Source organism: Gavia stellata, chromosome 4 (genome assembly GCF_030936135.1).
Source record: "Gavia stellata isolate bGavSte3 chromosome 4, bGavSte3.hap2, whole genome shotgun sequence".
Taxonomy (NCBI): domain Eukaryota; kingdom Metazoa; phylum Chordata; class Aves; order Gaviiformes; family Gaviidae; genus Gavia; species Gavia stellata.
In genome coordinates this window covers 39856735-39873128 of record NC_082597.1, presented here as the reverse complement: position 1 = coordinate 39873128, position 16394 = coordinate 39856735, and the positions used below count along the sequence as shown (strand labels likewise).

The window sequence follows — 16394 nt, the reverse complement described above, 5'->3', positions numbered from 1 at the left end:
ATAGAGGTAGCTTGGCATCTCTGCACTGGTCTATCATCAGGTAGTCTGGCAATGACATCTTGGAATGAAACACAAACCAACATATTCTTCAAAATGCTTTAAGAAAGCTAACTTGGACATCTCTATGACAGCATGCAGCAGAAGCACCATCTATCGTCTACTCCCACTTAGATCTACCACCCCACTGGCTTTGAGCAGCAGTCCTGATGTCATTTCACCTTCCTCTTACTATTTTCTAACAGAAAATAAAAACTCAATTCCTAGTTCAGAGAACCTTCCTAAGGAAACTTTCCTGGTTACAGGTCTTTGCCTCCTTCTCAGCTAAGAAGCCACCAGAGCACAAAGCTAGGAGCTGCTTTAGGACACTCCAGTCTGCCACACTATTTGGTATAATAAAAGCCTAGCACGCACTTTTTCACTGACCAGTATGCCTGTTGGCTGCAAGTGTGCCCCAGACTGAGTTAGGGCTCTGATCCTGCCTGAACTTGACTTCCCACTGATTGCCAACTAGCCTGACCTGACTCTGCTCTAGCTCAGACCTATTCTTCCGTATCACGTGTTGTACGGACTGCTTGCATCCTAAACCTCGATCTTGCTCTTACTTTACTTTTCAGATTGACACAACGCTTGACTTTGGAACTAATATTGTATTCAGCTCCATCCAGCGCCAACATGATTTCCTTTTGACTCATTTATGACAAACAAGTGGGGGCAGAGGAGGAAGAAGACAAAGTATAAAAGAGGATGTTTAAGCCATAAAGCACCCTTTCAGTTACCTGATAGTATTTGAAACAACAGAAGTCATCAAGCTTCAAGCAAGACATTAAAGTAAAAGTTCAGCTGCTGAAAGAGATGCAAACTATAAAACCTGAGATGGAAGCTCAAACTTCTGGTGGATTTCCTTTTCTGCCAAAAAAAAAAAAAGAAAGCACTTCTCTAGCCATTTTGAAACAGATACTGGACTTACTGAATGCAGTATCTCTTCACAGTCTGTGCCTTGCATTTCACATATTGTCATCCCCTCCCACCCCCAAAAAAAGAAGTTACTGGAAGAACTTTGGAAGAATATGTAATTATGAAACCATTTGTAGAGTCAAGACAGAGCTCAGTGTAGCACCTTAAGAATAATTTTCAGCAGTCTGTGCTAACCAGTCATTTCAATGATACCCTTCAGTTCTAAAGCTATCAGAAAGCAATTGTATTAACTCGAAGGGAGGTAAAAGGATCATTAGATTACATGATCTCAGTCATTCAAATAAGGAGACCAACAGGTTTACTTGTTTCCTTGTCTAAAACGTAGCATGCTACAGCTATATGTAGTGTGGACATGGCATTGCAGGACATGGTTTAGCGGGCATGGTGGTGTTGGGTTGATGGTTGGACTTGATGATCTTACAGGTCTTTTTCAACCTTAGTGATTCTGTGATTCTATCACAGCATGGCCAGCATTTCTAGAATACGATACGGTTAAGTCCAACAACAGTATTTCTCTGTACTCTCCAGATCACCCAATCTCAGGGCTGTAAAATGGATATACTCAAAGGGGCACAATAGAAATGAAGAGACTATGATAGCTAAGTGAGTAGCAGATCAGCAAACACCACCTCCCCCCCTTTTCACCCCCCCGATTTATTGGGACAGGTGATGAGAAGGATCCACTGAATCACCCAACAATTAGATACAAATAATTTTAAACTTATTCCTACCAAATAAACCAAGTAACTTGTTTGTATCCCTCTTCATTTATTGGAGTCTATTTTAAGAGAGAAATTTTGCTTTGAAGGCTGGCTACCTTTAAAGTGACAGACCTGCAAGGAGTGAGAGCAATGCCAACTTCCTTTGCTTTTTCATTTTTCTGCTCCTCCATCTTTATGCAGGAAAATACTGTCCACTGTGGTCTCTATGTAGGCGCTAAAGAATAAGAAGATAGGAAGCATGCAAGAAGTAAGGCCTCTTATTCCTCTTAATTGGAGCCAGTACTGGATTTGGACAGCTGAGTCAAGTATTTATATGCACAGATATTTGGCATAACTGTAAACTATGGAGATGTCTAATGCAAGATTTAGCTAGAAAGAGAAAAATTAAGGTAGCTACTGTTCTTCAAGAAATAGTGTTTTCACACAAACCGGATTCCAGTGCTGTCAAGTATAGAGTCTCTCAGAAGTACAGAGCTCACTTTCAGATTGCCTCCTTTAACTGCAAGTAGCACTTCAGTAACTGCTTTCCATACTTCCTGAAATGTAACAGTCCATAAAACCACCACACCTGTGCAGCCTCTCTTGCTAGTCTGTTCATACTACTTTTTCTAATTAATGCATGTATTAATGCATTAGTGTAGTGTGTTAAAGTAACTGCTTAATTCTAATTTTAAGAAGTGTGCCATTAAGAAGTAAAGTACTTGATAAACTAGAGGAGCAAGAGCTTTACATGCACATGGATACTTTTTCCAATAAAAATTCTCTTTGAAGGATGAGCAGATCTTCGAATAAACGCCATTTGAACAGAAGGAAGAAAGGTTAACCAAGACAACTCAGTGGAAATTAAGTATTTTAAAAGCTTCACATCTGTCAAGGACCATGAACATGGACCTTGATTTCCGCTTCTGCCCTTATCGGATAAACTGGGAAAAAAGTGCCTCCTGGACATTTTCTTGAACAATTTCTTGAAGCATGTCTCCAGAAAAAGGCAAACCAAAGTGACGATGCTAAGAAAGTTGAGGAGTAAGAAACCCTACTTTAGTGGTCAATGAAGAAACTGCACACTTATTGCCTGTAAAGCTTTCCTAAAAAGCAACCATGCAATGAAGAATTCAGGACAGTTCAAATACCATTGGTAATTGGGCTTGATATGATAGTTTTTAAAGTGGGTTGGTGGTGGGTTTTTTGTAGAATTTTTTTTTCTTTCAACTCCTTCAGCTTCAAATGGTTGAACTTTATGATCTTACAGGTCTTTTCCAACCTTAATGATTCTATGATTCTGTGAAATTTTGGTTTCTGATTCAACTTTGTTACCTGTCTGAGGAATGGGAAAGCTAATAATATTAAACCAAATGAAGCTATAACTGGAGCTAAGCCCCAGGCCAAAGACAGGAACTAAATACCATCAACTACTTGAAGATATCCCTGAGACTTGCTTATGGGAACTAGTTGTTCAGGTATGGAAATAAACAAATAGTCCCTCCCAGCAGCTTTATCATTTTCAGAAGGGATCATAATTATTCAGCACTTTACAGATACCATGATTCTTGTCAGACCCTGACATTCTGGTTGTATTGTGAAGTTGCAGTGTATTCACTAAAATTTTCATAATGCTTCTGCCCCAGCACATTTACCTCTCTGGAAGAGACACTTTGTTAGAACCACCTTGGGAACAGCACTCCTAAATTAAATCTCAACTGTTTGCATGAGAAAAAAAAAATTCAAACATTAGAATGACAGATGAAGCAGATTAACCAACTGGTTTACCTGCTTACAGTTAGCAGTGGAGGGAAAAAAGCCAAGGAAAAAACCCTGCTTCTCAGAGACGGGATACTAGCCCTGAGATGGAACAAGACAGCAATGGTCAGACATTTGGAAAAATAGCTCTCGTTCAGTCACAGGACCAACCAAGGTCAGAGGATTAAGTCTTCCCAGACAAGATGTTTCCTATTTCTGGTACTGGAGCAGTTTCAGATGGCCAAACCTAAATCTAATTGTCTGTACCCTCCAGATTCCACTAAGTTTAGAGTCTCTTGGTTTAGAATCCCTTCTTCAGGGAAGGAGCTAATTAGAAAGCATGCATGCTGTTCTTAAATTTCCCCAAATACTTACAACAGGTAAGGGGAAGTCCTAAATTCTTATCGCTCAACTCCAAGGACTTGTTTTGGTTTGGGTTTATTGGTTTTGTTTTTTTTTTTTTTTTTTCCCTCCAGAATAATTTCAGCGCCTAAGCAGCACCTTGACATCATAGCCCGAAGTGGAAGCCTGTTCATTTTCACCAACTTTTAGATGCTTTAGGAATTAAAGCAACTCGGTTAATCCTTACTCAACAGGGTAAGCAGTATCTCTTATAAAAGAGAAATTAAAATACTCCAGAGCGGACTTTCACACTTACAGAAAACGTTATTCAGAAATCAATACTGAAGACAAGATACACTTAAAAGCTGATCGGGTCTAATTAAAGACTTCTACACTCAAGGCTCCTGGAAGTAGAGCTGTTTCATTACTAATGCAGACTCTTTGTAAGCGAGTCAACTGTTCAGTAAACAAAGCTAGAAGCAATTTGTATTTCTAGTTTTTACCTGGTTTTGATAGTGTCTTGTCTTGACAAATAAGTATTTTATCAGTTGGACAGCTAGTTCTTCTGGGCACTAATACAATAATTTATCTTGGACAAAAACATTTCTTCATTTACGTTCAAATATTTTAACTGATGCCAGAGATCTTCAGAGGATTTTCAAAAAGCTATCTGGATGATTGAGCTTATCCAGTGACATGAAATCATACTAACCACCTGAGAAAAAGGCAGAGTCCTAAGGACAAGTTACTGCAGCACTAACAGGGCACTGAGGTTTAAGTTGATCCTTGAACTGCCCACGGGGACACTAACCCACAGAGACAGCTTAACCAAGTTTTCCTCCTTTCATTGAAGGGAGCCACCTTGATTAATGCTGCACACAGGGGCAATTTCTGCAAAGCAGCTAACATGAGCTTACCTTGTGAGACTAGTTCCACTGTCTAGAATTAGTATAGCTGAATAAAATCTTTTTTTTTTTTCCCCCAAGTCAAAGTTAACTCCCAGCTAGATCTTAAATCTGAACACAAACTTAATGCATGTTCTAAGGATGAAAACTGGCCTGCTTGAAGCCACTGATATCTCAAGATGAAAGCTTCCTAATGTGAGAGACTAACAAGCATGTGCAACTTGCAGTAGTTTCATATGAAGTGTAAAAAGTCATTTCAAAGCAAGTGATGTAATGAACATTCTTAAGCTACTAAAAAATATGCTGCTTCAACACTTACTGAGTTCAAGCTTCAACTTTGTGCAAAAATTCAAATGTCAATTCAAATTTGGAGTCCCTTATAAAACGTAAGCTATAGAGTCTATGTAAACTTCAACTGGAATTTGTAACATTTATCAGATTTATTCTTATTTTTGGTGACTGTTTGCCACAGTTTTGCATTTTCTCCCTATTTCTGTAAAATAGTCACCATCCCCCATGAAAGTCGTTTGTCATGTTCTACCAGTCAGACTTCCAGCTAAAATGATGATCTCAGAATTCCTGAAGAAACTGAATTGCAAATGTTTTTTATGCTTGCAAAGAAAATCCAGGCGGACAATAAAGGACACCACTCAGATTTTTAAAAATACTACAAGTATATTAAATTCAGAGAATGCATAATTACCACATTGTGGTATCTTGATAACCGTAAGCTAAGTATTCAACCATACAGCAAGTTTTGAGAACTGAGACAGCAATTTACTGCCATGAATATGGCTCTACTGTCATTGCAGAGAAAGATCAGTATTTAGCTCTAAAACTTTTATCAATTAACAGATTGCCACACTATGGTATAGCCAACATGCTTTACCTGATATGCGTCCTTCTGATTAAAAGCACATATAAGCATTTATTTCTCTCCATAGTTGTTACAGTAAATTTTATCTCTCAAGCTACAAAAACAGTTAAAACTGCAGGACTACAAGTAAGGCATGGAAATTTTCAGAGTCAAGATACTTCTCTTGTAAAAATGCACTCATGCAGTTTGAAAGTTACTTCAAGAATAAATTTGCCAGTTGGCTTAAAATACTCTTCTTTGGAAAAAGGCAGCTTAATTTCTGTTGCAGAAACAAGACCTAGCCTCAAATTCCATGTGTTATCTGCTTAACATCTGGCAATGCTAGCTCTACTCTGATTGTGACACTGGCTGCTGAACCAGTAAACCCTTGTATTGGGTTTCCTTCTATGGACATAAGGCAATGCTCAGTTCAACTACAATTCCAATATCACCTGAATTTTCATCCCTCCTGTTTATTCTTCCTCTATAACCCACACATCATGTACATCCCTGGCAATGCCAGAGCTTGCATACCAAGGTATCATTACTTGCACTGTCTTCATTATTAAAAGTTTGGTTTCAATTCAGCTTTGTTTAGATTACTAATACATTGTCAAGGCACAGATATATAGTTTTCCTTCATTATATGAACTTCTGTTACTGGTCATTTAAGACTGGCTGGTGTAGGCCCTTTACATACAAAGTATCCTTCCATAGTATGATTCACAGTAATTCTATTACAAATCAGGTTGGTAGCCCGAGAGCAGTCTTACAAATTCCCATATGTCATTTTAATTAAGATTAGAAGTTTTATCTGTTGAAAGAACACTGATTCTGTGCAAATTGAGAATACTAGCTACTAGCATTCATTAACAAGAATAAAATTAGTTCTTCCATGATAAATGAACCGTACCAGCCAAGTCCCAAGTAATTGTAACTCATGTCTGTTTTGACCTCTCAATCAATACTTCTTCAACAGAAACACAGTATTTGTACATAAGCAACAAATATCACTCAAAGTCACCCAAGTTATACAGGATTTCACAAACAGTTATTTTGTTAAAGCTCAAGACATCCGTCCTGAGGTTAAAGTTGAAAAAAGCATACACCAACACCCAGCAACAACTACCATCTTCTGCCACACGTTTTTACTACCTCTGCAATAATAGGGTGCAACCTTAACTGCATCTTTTCAGTTAACTTTATTAGCTGAATCCACTGATGAAGGTGGGTTTGTAAAAGGTCTGAAATGCTTAACTGAAGTGGCCAAAACTTGGGCAGAACATCTTGTTCTGTTTCTGGCAGCAAGGCAGCAGCACCTTGAACCTAGGGATGGAAGCTCCTCAGGGAACGTCCAACTCACAAACATACCTTGACTAGATGATGACAACTGTAGAAGTTGACCTCTACACCTCTGCCAATACGCAGAGGCACATGCAACTTGGTTGTTTCTGAGGCAACTGCTAAGTTGTCACAAGCTTCAGATGAGGGTATTTAAAAAAAAAAAAAAATTCACTAAAACAAATGCTGGCTTATTTTAACATGCCAAGCTGTGAACTGCTGTAGTTCCACATCTGCTTTGTGAGCAGCTGATGCATCTTAGCCCCCAAAAAAGTCTCATTTAATGGGTCAGGAATTTCCAAGAGAAGGAAAAATCTAACAGTTTTTAGCAAGAATCCAAAGGTAAGCAATTCACTCTTGCAAGCCTAAGCTCATAGACACAATGACACCTACACAAAAAGCTGAATAGTTTTAGCCAAATGAATTTGAATCACACTCATCCCTACACCACTTTCTATTACATGGATTAGATTTTTAGTAGAGTTACCAAATTAATGAGGGTTACACTTGTTTAATCAAGTCTCCACAAGAGTCTATTTGAATCTTCTTAAGATCACTCTAGTTCTTGTTTAGACTGTACTTTTTCGTTCCTCTGCATCTTCAAAGCTTGCCATTTTCTGGAGAAACCTGTTGTACCTTAAGACTCACTTTGCTCTTAAGTCAAATCAAACATGCATGTACTTTGATAAGGTAGCAGAAGATGTCCAAAGCATACTGAAATTTAAAATCTGCTCCAGAGGTTTGGATAGGAAGACCTTTCTAAATACAGATCAGCATGTCTGGTCTTCTAAGAGTCATCTATTATTTAGACTATGACAGTCACCACAGCATTTGAACAAGTGTTAATACTAAATCCCAAATCTTTTACGGAAGAAGAGTTTTACCTCCAGCAAGTTAAATGTATGCATCTCAAAACAAGCTATATTTTGGCCAAAGCCTAAGTGGAAGAACGGCTTTTCAGTCCACCCTGACTGTTCCAGTGAAGCAAGGTTACTCTTCATGAAACCACAATCTTTTATTTCTACATTGCTTAGGATGCTCCCAGTTTACCCAGTGCGTCCTCTGTTTAGGTTCTTGAGATCTATGACTTCAGCCTTCTGTAGATAAGGCTGTGAACGGTTCCTTATTTTCACTTCTACTATCACAGCAGATTCAGCATTCAGCTTGGAAAAGAGGTTTCAGCTTTCCTCTGTGAAACTTACAGCACGGAATTTCATTTAAAAAGTAGTCCACAATAAGATTAAGCAATGGAAGAGTTGCATTACCTGAAAATACAAATATTTTCAAGTTGATATATTTGTCTTTGAAAAAATTATTTGCAAACTGCGTCTTAAGATCTTGCCTCTGGCTAGAAGCAAGATGTACTTTCAGTTAGCAAGACTGTACATTGTTCAAAATATTGGTTACTGTAGTTAAATTAAGTCCAAACTAACGTGCACCTAATGTTGCTTCTTCATCAGTTTCCTAGCTAGACAGGACCCAGATTTCTAACAGAAAAGGAGGAGGTGGCATCAGGACTCCTTTGTTCATCAAGAATAAAACTGTACAACCTACTTGACCTTTTCATTCTAGGCTTCATATGAAATGCTCTTATTTTCTCTCTCCAATTCCTACTCATATACATACAGCATTTTTCTTCTGAGATTACTCTTAAGAGTTTGATGAAAAGCAACACACAGATCAAAAGGATGCCAAATACCAGCACATGCGGTGGCCTAAAGCACTTAATTGTAAACCCCTGTTTTCAGCTACTCAGTTTTTGCAGAACTTCAGCTATCACACTTAAGTCTTCTCTGTGAGATCTCTGGCTGAACCTCAATTTAGCTTAGGGCATTTCTGGGAATAAAAGGTTTAGGGAGATCCGGGGGAAAAAAAAAAAAGGATAATTAGAAAAAAGCAATGGACTTGCTCAAATATAAAAGAAAGGTGAAAAGGTAACAATAAACTGGAAGAATATACAATGAGCAGAAGTAGGTATCATTCAGAAATGCTTGTTTCTCTCTAGTATTCAGATATAGAAAGCAAGTAGAAAATTGTACACAGAAGTAAGAACATTTGAAGACCAAGCATCCAGTTAAAAAATGAGAGTTATGAATGCCTGTTCATTATAGTATCACAGACTTCTCTCTATTGGCCTCCAAACTTACTCAATGCCCAGGATGATCTATATCAAGTAACAGGGTGTCTATTCTTTGTTGAGATCCCATCTAATCTGCTACTTAAGTCAAAAAAAGATATCAGAAAAATGGTCGAGTGATTCTCCAGCATGACAGTCAGCTTCTTCCAGCACTGCTTCTTGATGCCACAGGACTACTACAGTCTCTTATGTTCCACCAAGTGCTAAGATGACAATATGACATCAATTTCTAGAAGCATGGCATATTCTCAAATAACTAATGTCAGCAGACGTTAGATTTTGAACCCAGCATTTTGCAGCACACTAAGAACATAAGTCCAAGGCATCTCAAATTGGGTACTTATGTTCAGTGAATACTGTTGATCTAAAACTATCTTGGAAATTAATCTATGGACTGGTATAGTATGTGCAAGAACTCTGAAGGTGAAGTCATGCTCACCAAGAACTCATTTCTTATGCCGTGCATCATAAAAATCCATGAAAACACATAGTATTTTCTGTACACTTGCACCATATTGTTTATATACAATAGGCAGTAAATAACAAGAGGACCATTCCCTGCATGGGAATAAAACCACCACACTCACAGAATGCCTACTGCCCATCAATTCTCCATTTTAAACAACTCAGAAGGGTCACAGAAAGTCAGTATGGTATATCCTATATACTAACTATATAACTCCAGAAGCTTAAGAGCCAAGATTCTGCACGCACTATCAATTTATACACTTTCCCAATCCCAAGAAAATCCTTCAACAATATTGTATGCAAAAAGCAATCACATAAAGCCAAGCAGGCTACACTTCTGGGTCATCTTGTACATCAAGCTTTCAGAATGTTATCTTGTAAGTAGCTTCACAATGGAAGATCAGAGGAGGGTTACTGACTGCATCTTAATGTCTAACAACTCACCTTAACCACTTCACATTTACAAGGTTAATAAAAGATGTTCCTGCACTGTACGTTGCTGGGCTGCCCCCACACTTAACTAACCACATAAGCCTGGACACACAGCCACACTCAGCTCAGTCTCAACTGTAAACGTCACATTACAAACAAATAATTTAGTCCTAAATACTGTATTGCAGAGAATAAGATTCTTAGATAACTTCCACTTAATAGATTACTTCCATTCCACATTCCAGTTTACCCTTCTCCACATTCAGAAAAAACAAAACACGTTGCAACTTTCCACTAGTCTTCTAATGAATCACTTTGGGGGGAAGTATCAGACCAGATGTTACAGAAGTTTGATTAACTGCAAGCAAGGATTGTACGACTGCACAGCTTAACTATCAGTATTGTCTGGGTTCTAATGCAGTCCAAGCACTGTTCAGCATACTAGCTTCATCTTAAATAAAAAATACTGATTGTACAGGAAACCTTTAGAAAAAACACAAGTAACTGGTCTGGCCCTGCAACTACCAAGAACACTTTGATTTCAGTAATGCTCAAGTGCCACACCTAGCAAGGTACAGGTCCTCCTTCTGTCTCCTGTACCTCCCCTCTTGAACTCCACACAGGTAACACCACACAGATATGTGTACTCTTTTTGCTTCTTCCTGATATATGAAGAATGCTTTTAAGAAATTTCCCTTCATTGCAGACATGAAAAAAAAATGAAGGCGCAACTGGTTAGGTTGCAGAAACAGAGACTATGAGTGGAAAAAATAGAACAAGACTTCAAAAGCTAAGACAACTAATACAGAGAAACAAAAAGAAACAGTTGCAGGGACTATCTGTGTTCACAAGTTATTTTAGATTAACTGAAGAAGGGGCTAGCCAACATACATTATTTGAGATATAGCTAGCAAATTCATTTAAGAAAAAACTTTCATGATCTAATTTCACATGAAGTAAGCCACACTGAAGGAAATATTGTTAAACTACATCTTTTCCTTTAATCCAGATTACCTACTGAAATCAAGACTTAATAACTGTTACAATTAAAGCAAGTAAGAATAACATTCACCTCCATGTCAACAAATTTTGATGCACATTGCATCAAAGAGCACATTCTCCTCAGAGTTTCTATGAAAAAAGACAAGAATTCTCACTACAGATCCTTGCTTTGTCTTCAGTTATGAAAATAAACTGTTCTGTTCCAGTTCTGCAATATTGTCCAGAAGTTTAATGATGCAAAGTTTCTCACAGCTCTATGATTAGTTATATTGAAAATTACTTCATGAATGAGTAACAGCGGCACACAATATCCTTTTTGCAGAAGACCTGGTCAAGTCATTCAGGTTTAGGACACCTTCCTGTGTTGTAACAGCTGCAAGAATGATATGAAGTGATCTAAGAAACTAGGGGTTCCCTGAAGAGAATCTCAGGCTGGAAAGAAACACGAGATGCTGCTTCTCTGCCACAGGATGCAAACACCAGTCCATTAGAAGGGCTAGGCTGTCCCACTCCTGCACTACGGTCTGGCCTTCCTCCCTTGGCCAAGAACAAACTAACCATGTGTACAGTAACTGGCAGTCTTTTTTCACAGTTGCATAGGAGGGATTTACTTCAAATAACATCAAGCCCTTAGATTAATAACTAGAAAGCTGAGTGGCACAGTGTACAAGATATCATTGAATGCCTCCTCTTCTTCCTGGTTCAGCTCTAAAAGTTCCTTTAACTCTGCTACACACAATCCTGTAGGGTCTTATAGTAACTTTCACTCTACTGCTTCAGTAGTAAAAGTTATTGTTAAAACACTGCTCTTGAAAAAAGAGCATCCTGAATAGCTAGAGGGCCCCCAAATAATTTCATATCTCAAAAGTTGCCTAATAGGCAGATTTCCAACCTGGTGTTTACAGCCTTCCTCCCTTTCCTTGCTGCTGGAGGAGATGAACACATAGTATGTCAGGAGCTCACAACAGCATACATAAACAGGCACACACAGTAATTAAAAAAAAAAAAATCCTTTTCACTTTTAGTTGTCCAGTGTTTCTTCAGGCATTCTAGAGCTCGAGAGATGAGAGCTTCAAGCCAGAACTTACTGCTGCTTTTGAAGGTAGCCTCATTCAGCTGTTCCTTGAGGAAACAGTTTGTGCCAGCAGACAAGGTCTTTGACTTTCTCCAAATAGTGCTTGCCTACTACAAGCATATTGCACCATAACTTCAACAGAATATTGCTTCGACTACGCCTGTCCCACTCTGTTTTCTCATGGCTGACAGGCCCTAAGGAGAAAGTGATACATTAGATGCTTTAAGTGAGATACTAAAGCTCTACTACAGCCAACTGCTAAACAACTTTGAAAACTCAATCAACTTGAAAACAGGTCTCCTATTAACGGCATTCAAGTCACAAAAAACCTTCCTTTTTACCTGCTTTATGCAAGAAAAATAGAAACAGACCATCTTAACTACGTCTGAGCAGGAATACAAAGTTTGCCTTCGAAGATGAAGGTGTAGTTACTGTAGATACCCCTTCAACCTCTCCAAACAAGGAGGCTGTCTAAAATATCCCTCTGCCTGACCTAGATGCAACAGAACACAGCAGAAGCCTGCCCCAACTCAGCAGGGATTCAACACACTGACATTACACAGTGCACTTCAGTCTGCTTTTCTATTTGTTCTGTGGCAAAAGAGTGGCAGTGCTTGCAAACACAAGCTAAACATGAACTTCTGTTGCGCAGGGTATGCTTAGTGATCTGTTTACTAAGAGAGCAATTTTGATTACAACTCACAACAACTTGAGCTTACCCTGAAGAACACTCTCAAATGTCAGTTAGGTATCTGAAGGTCATCTAAGCATTACTTAGACAGGCCAATTCACAAATGACCCACCTACCCTCTTACCATACACCCAAGGACAACAGAGAGCCTGTTTTTATCTGTAAGATATTCTTACCCTTAAGAGCACCTCTCCGTACCTAACTCCAAGCAGCCAGCAGAGCCCTGCGGATTACAGGATTGGCACTATAGCAGTAAGCATGAAGTACTTCTGTGACTCTTGCACTTCCCACATCCCAGATGACAGCTGGACAACTGTTTGTTTTAGTTGCCAGTCACATTTACTGTTAGGTCACAAGCTACAGTGTGGTCTTCAGCACACTTCCTTCCTCCCTCAGCCATACAAGTAATTCCTTTCTCCTTTTGTAGGCCCTCACCTAGATTCCCATCTGTTTGCCTCTGCTCCAGAAATTAAAAAGACAGTCGGTTTTACTCTGCAAAACTGGCACAGCACAAAGAGAACTGTCATGGCTCACTTCAGATTTATTTTTTATGAACTGTCCTACAGCAGAGCTTCGGAACAAAATAGCACAATTTTAATCCCGCTCAGAAAACTTATCTAGTGCATGTATGTAGTAATAGAAGCAAGACACGCAGTTACAGACAGTAAAGAGACTATTGGCTTTTTTTTCCCCCCTCATATGCAAGTTCTGTTTTTACACTTATAGTCTTTCAACTCTGTTTTGCAGATTATTTCACCCCCAGGCAGACAGGTACTCCAAGTAGGATCAGCTTTGCTGCAAAAAAGATACACGACATTTATGTTGTACTGTGCAACTCAAAACTCAGCCATTTAGCTACAGATAATCATAAAGCTTTACACTACAGTTGCAAGTTGAACTTGAAGTAGTTCATACCACTACAAGAAGCATCCCTTGAAATATGCAGGTACTAGGGAATAAAACACTGCATCTAATTAGTTAGAAAGTTTATTTGCAAAGCCTTTGATGTGAACAGCCAAGGTAACCTCCACTATTCACTCAGCTCATTTTTAGCTAGAAAGTCTACGGGATGGACATTGAGCAAGATTAAAAAGAGATGCGATGAATAAAGAAAGTGAAAACACCTGACTGTAGCAAGTTGGGTTTGGTTTTTCCTTCTCCCCCCTCCCCCCGCCAAGTTTCTGATTTTAACACCGAGGCAAGTCATCCAAAAGATGATAATTTGATTCATTCTGCATGTTTTTCCATAGAGGAGAAAAGAATGTCTTTCCAAAGGGAAATATATAGTAACCATTCAAAAACAAATGTAAGACAATGTGATTGCTTCTCTGCCTTTTAATTAGAATTTATGAAAAAGAAGAGCATTTTGTGTCTTCTTTTTTACAACAGTAATTTCAATGTACATTTTACCGTGAAAGAGTACTGAAGTCTTTGTCATACATTTCACACTGGGGTAAGATGTAGCTGTTATATGCTGGAAATAACAAATTACACTAATCAAAACATCTAAATGCAAGAACACACACACAACCTGTGCAATTTTCAAGTTGGGCATCTCTGAAATACCCTCTCTCTTGGAACTGTACTACCGTACTACCATACCCCAAAGCAGTATAAAAAAAGCTATTTTTTTTTTTTATAACCCCTGAAAAGGACAACCCATCCCTTTAAGAAGGAAAAGCGAGTAAAAGCACGCTGATTTTTTTTTTGTAGGAAACCTGGGTTTATTATCCTCTTTTTGTTATCCGAGGCCAAGGAGATAACACTCGGATTTTGTTTTATTTGACCCTTTGCAAACTTCGTTTTCCTTCCACCGCTTCTTCACCAACACACGCAGAAGGGTATAAGCTATCTGGGGGTTATTAAATGGGTTTGGTGCAGGAAGCGTCAGTCAAATTCTTCCATTTGCTTTGACACGGGTGTGGGGGTTGTTTAGACGAGATGAACGTCTCTGTCATCCCCTTTTTTCTTTTTATTTTGTGACAAGCAGGAGGGGAACTCGCTGGCCACGACGTTGCCTGCTTGTCCCACCCCGTGGCTACCCCAGGCACAAGCACCGGCGGTCGGCAGGGAGACCGGCCGGGCAACCCGCCGGCCGCAGCCGGCCTGTGCCCCCCCTCGCCTCGCCCCCACGCACCGGCCGGAAAGAGCGAGCAGCTTCTCTCCGACGACCGGACTAGGTGGGGCTCCGGCTCCGACTTCCCGCTGACAACGACGGCGGCAGCAGCCGGGGACCGTCCCCTTCCCCGCCCGCGGCGGGGCCGAGCCGGGCGTCACCCGCCCCTCCCCGCACCCGGCCGGGCCCCACGTCGCGGCCCCGAGCCGCGGGGTTACAACTTTCCGCTTCCGCTCCAACTTCTGCTCCGGGGACAGGCGGGAGGGGGGTGGCGGCGGCGAATGGCGGGGCCGGGCCCTCGACCCGGCTGGCAGCCGCTGCCCCTTCAGCGCTCCGCTCTCCCCCCACCCCCCCCGCGGTGTCCCCCCGCGCCTGAGGCCGGACGAGGCGGCGGCTCCCAGTTCCTCCTCCGCCATGTTTCAGGCTCGTGCCCCTTCCCTCACAGCGCGCCGCTCTCCGCCGCTGTCTCTCACACACACCCCCCCACCCCCCCCCGCCACTGCCACCGCCACCACCGCCCCCACCGGCCCGTCCCCGCCCCGCCGCACCACCTGTACCAGACACGCCGCTCCGCTCCGCGCCGCTCCCCTCCCCACCCCACCGCCACAGCGGCGCGGCCCGCGCTCCCCGCCGCGACCTACCGGACAGCGCCTCCGCTCCCCCCCGACCGCCGCCGCCTCGCCGGCCGAGCCCGCTGCGCTCCGCCCGCTCCGCTCCGCTCCCTCTCGCTGCCTGTGCCGGGGCGCGGCTTGGGGCCGTCGCCGTGACGCCGCACGCCCAGCCTCGCTCTGGCGCGGCGGGGGCGGGAGCGGCGCGGAGGGGAGGGGTGACCTCGCCGCTCCGCTCCCCCTGCGCAGGCGCACGGCGCGGCGCCGCGCGGCCGCCCATCCCCCCCACCGCTCCCCACCCCGCCTCGCTGCCCGCCGGGCCTCCTGTTGGTGCGGCCGCCGGGGCGGCGGGGGGCGGTTTCGCCTCCGCGGGGCACTGACACCCCCCCCCGGACACACACCCCCGGCGCGGAGCGGAGGGTGGCGGAGGGGAGGGGAGGGGAGGGTGGGTAGGAAGGGATGGCCGCCGCTCCAGCGGCGCTGGCCTGACGGGAAACCCCGCTGGGCCGGGCCGGGCCTCCCGCGGTGCGGCTCTGCGGCCTCCCCCGGCCTGCCGCCACCGCCTCTGGTGGCAGCGAGGGAGGAAGGGAGGAAGGGAGGAAGGGAGGCCTCCCCCGGGGCCGGGGTGTGTGGGGGCCGGCGGCGGGCGGGCAGGACGTGTGAGCTGTCGTCGTCGTCGTCCACACGCCCCTGCTTTGGACTTGGGAGATTGTTACTCGGGGATGGAGCACGAGCAAAACGTGCTGTTTCAGCGGCCAGGGGCTGGAAAAGTGTGTTAAAGCTGGAGACCAGAGCCCAGGGTTGCCTTGCGGTGCCAGGCCTCGGCTCTGCACCCTGTCTCCAGCCCCGTCAGGCATTCCCGAAGACGCATTGTGTTCCATAGCAGCGCATCCATTGGGATAACGTGGTCCCTCTCTCCCCAAGTTCCCGTTGGGACAAGCGGTTCTTCTCTCCCCAAGTTCTTCTAAGCCCCAAGCAAGAGCCGTA

General features: G+C 42.5%; 1 protein-coding gene across 1 annotated transcript in view; it reads right to left on the bottom strand.

Annotated features, from left to right (window-relative positions):
* The window catches only part of RAP1B (RAP1B, member of RAS oncogene family), a 32394-nt gene extending 16922 nt beyond the window's left edge, over window positions 1–15472 (bottom strand). The window contains exon 1 of the mRNA XM_059816998.1: window positions 15441–15472. The gene's annotated coding sequence lies outside the window, so the exon portion shown is untranslated. The remainder of the gene's footprint in view (window positions 1–15440) is intronic.
* Between the last annotated feature and the right edge of the window lie 922 nt (window positions 15473–16394).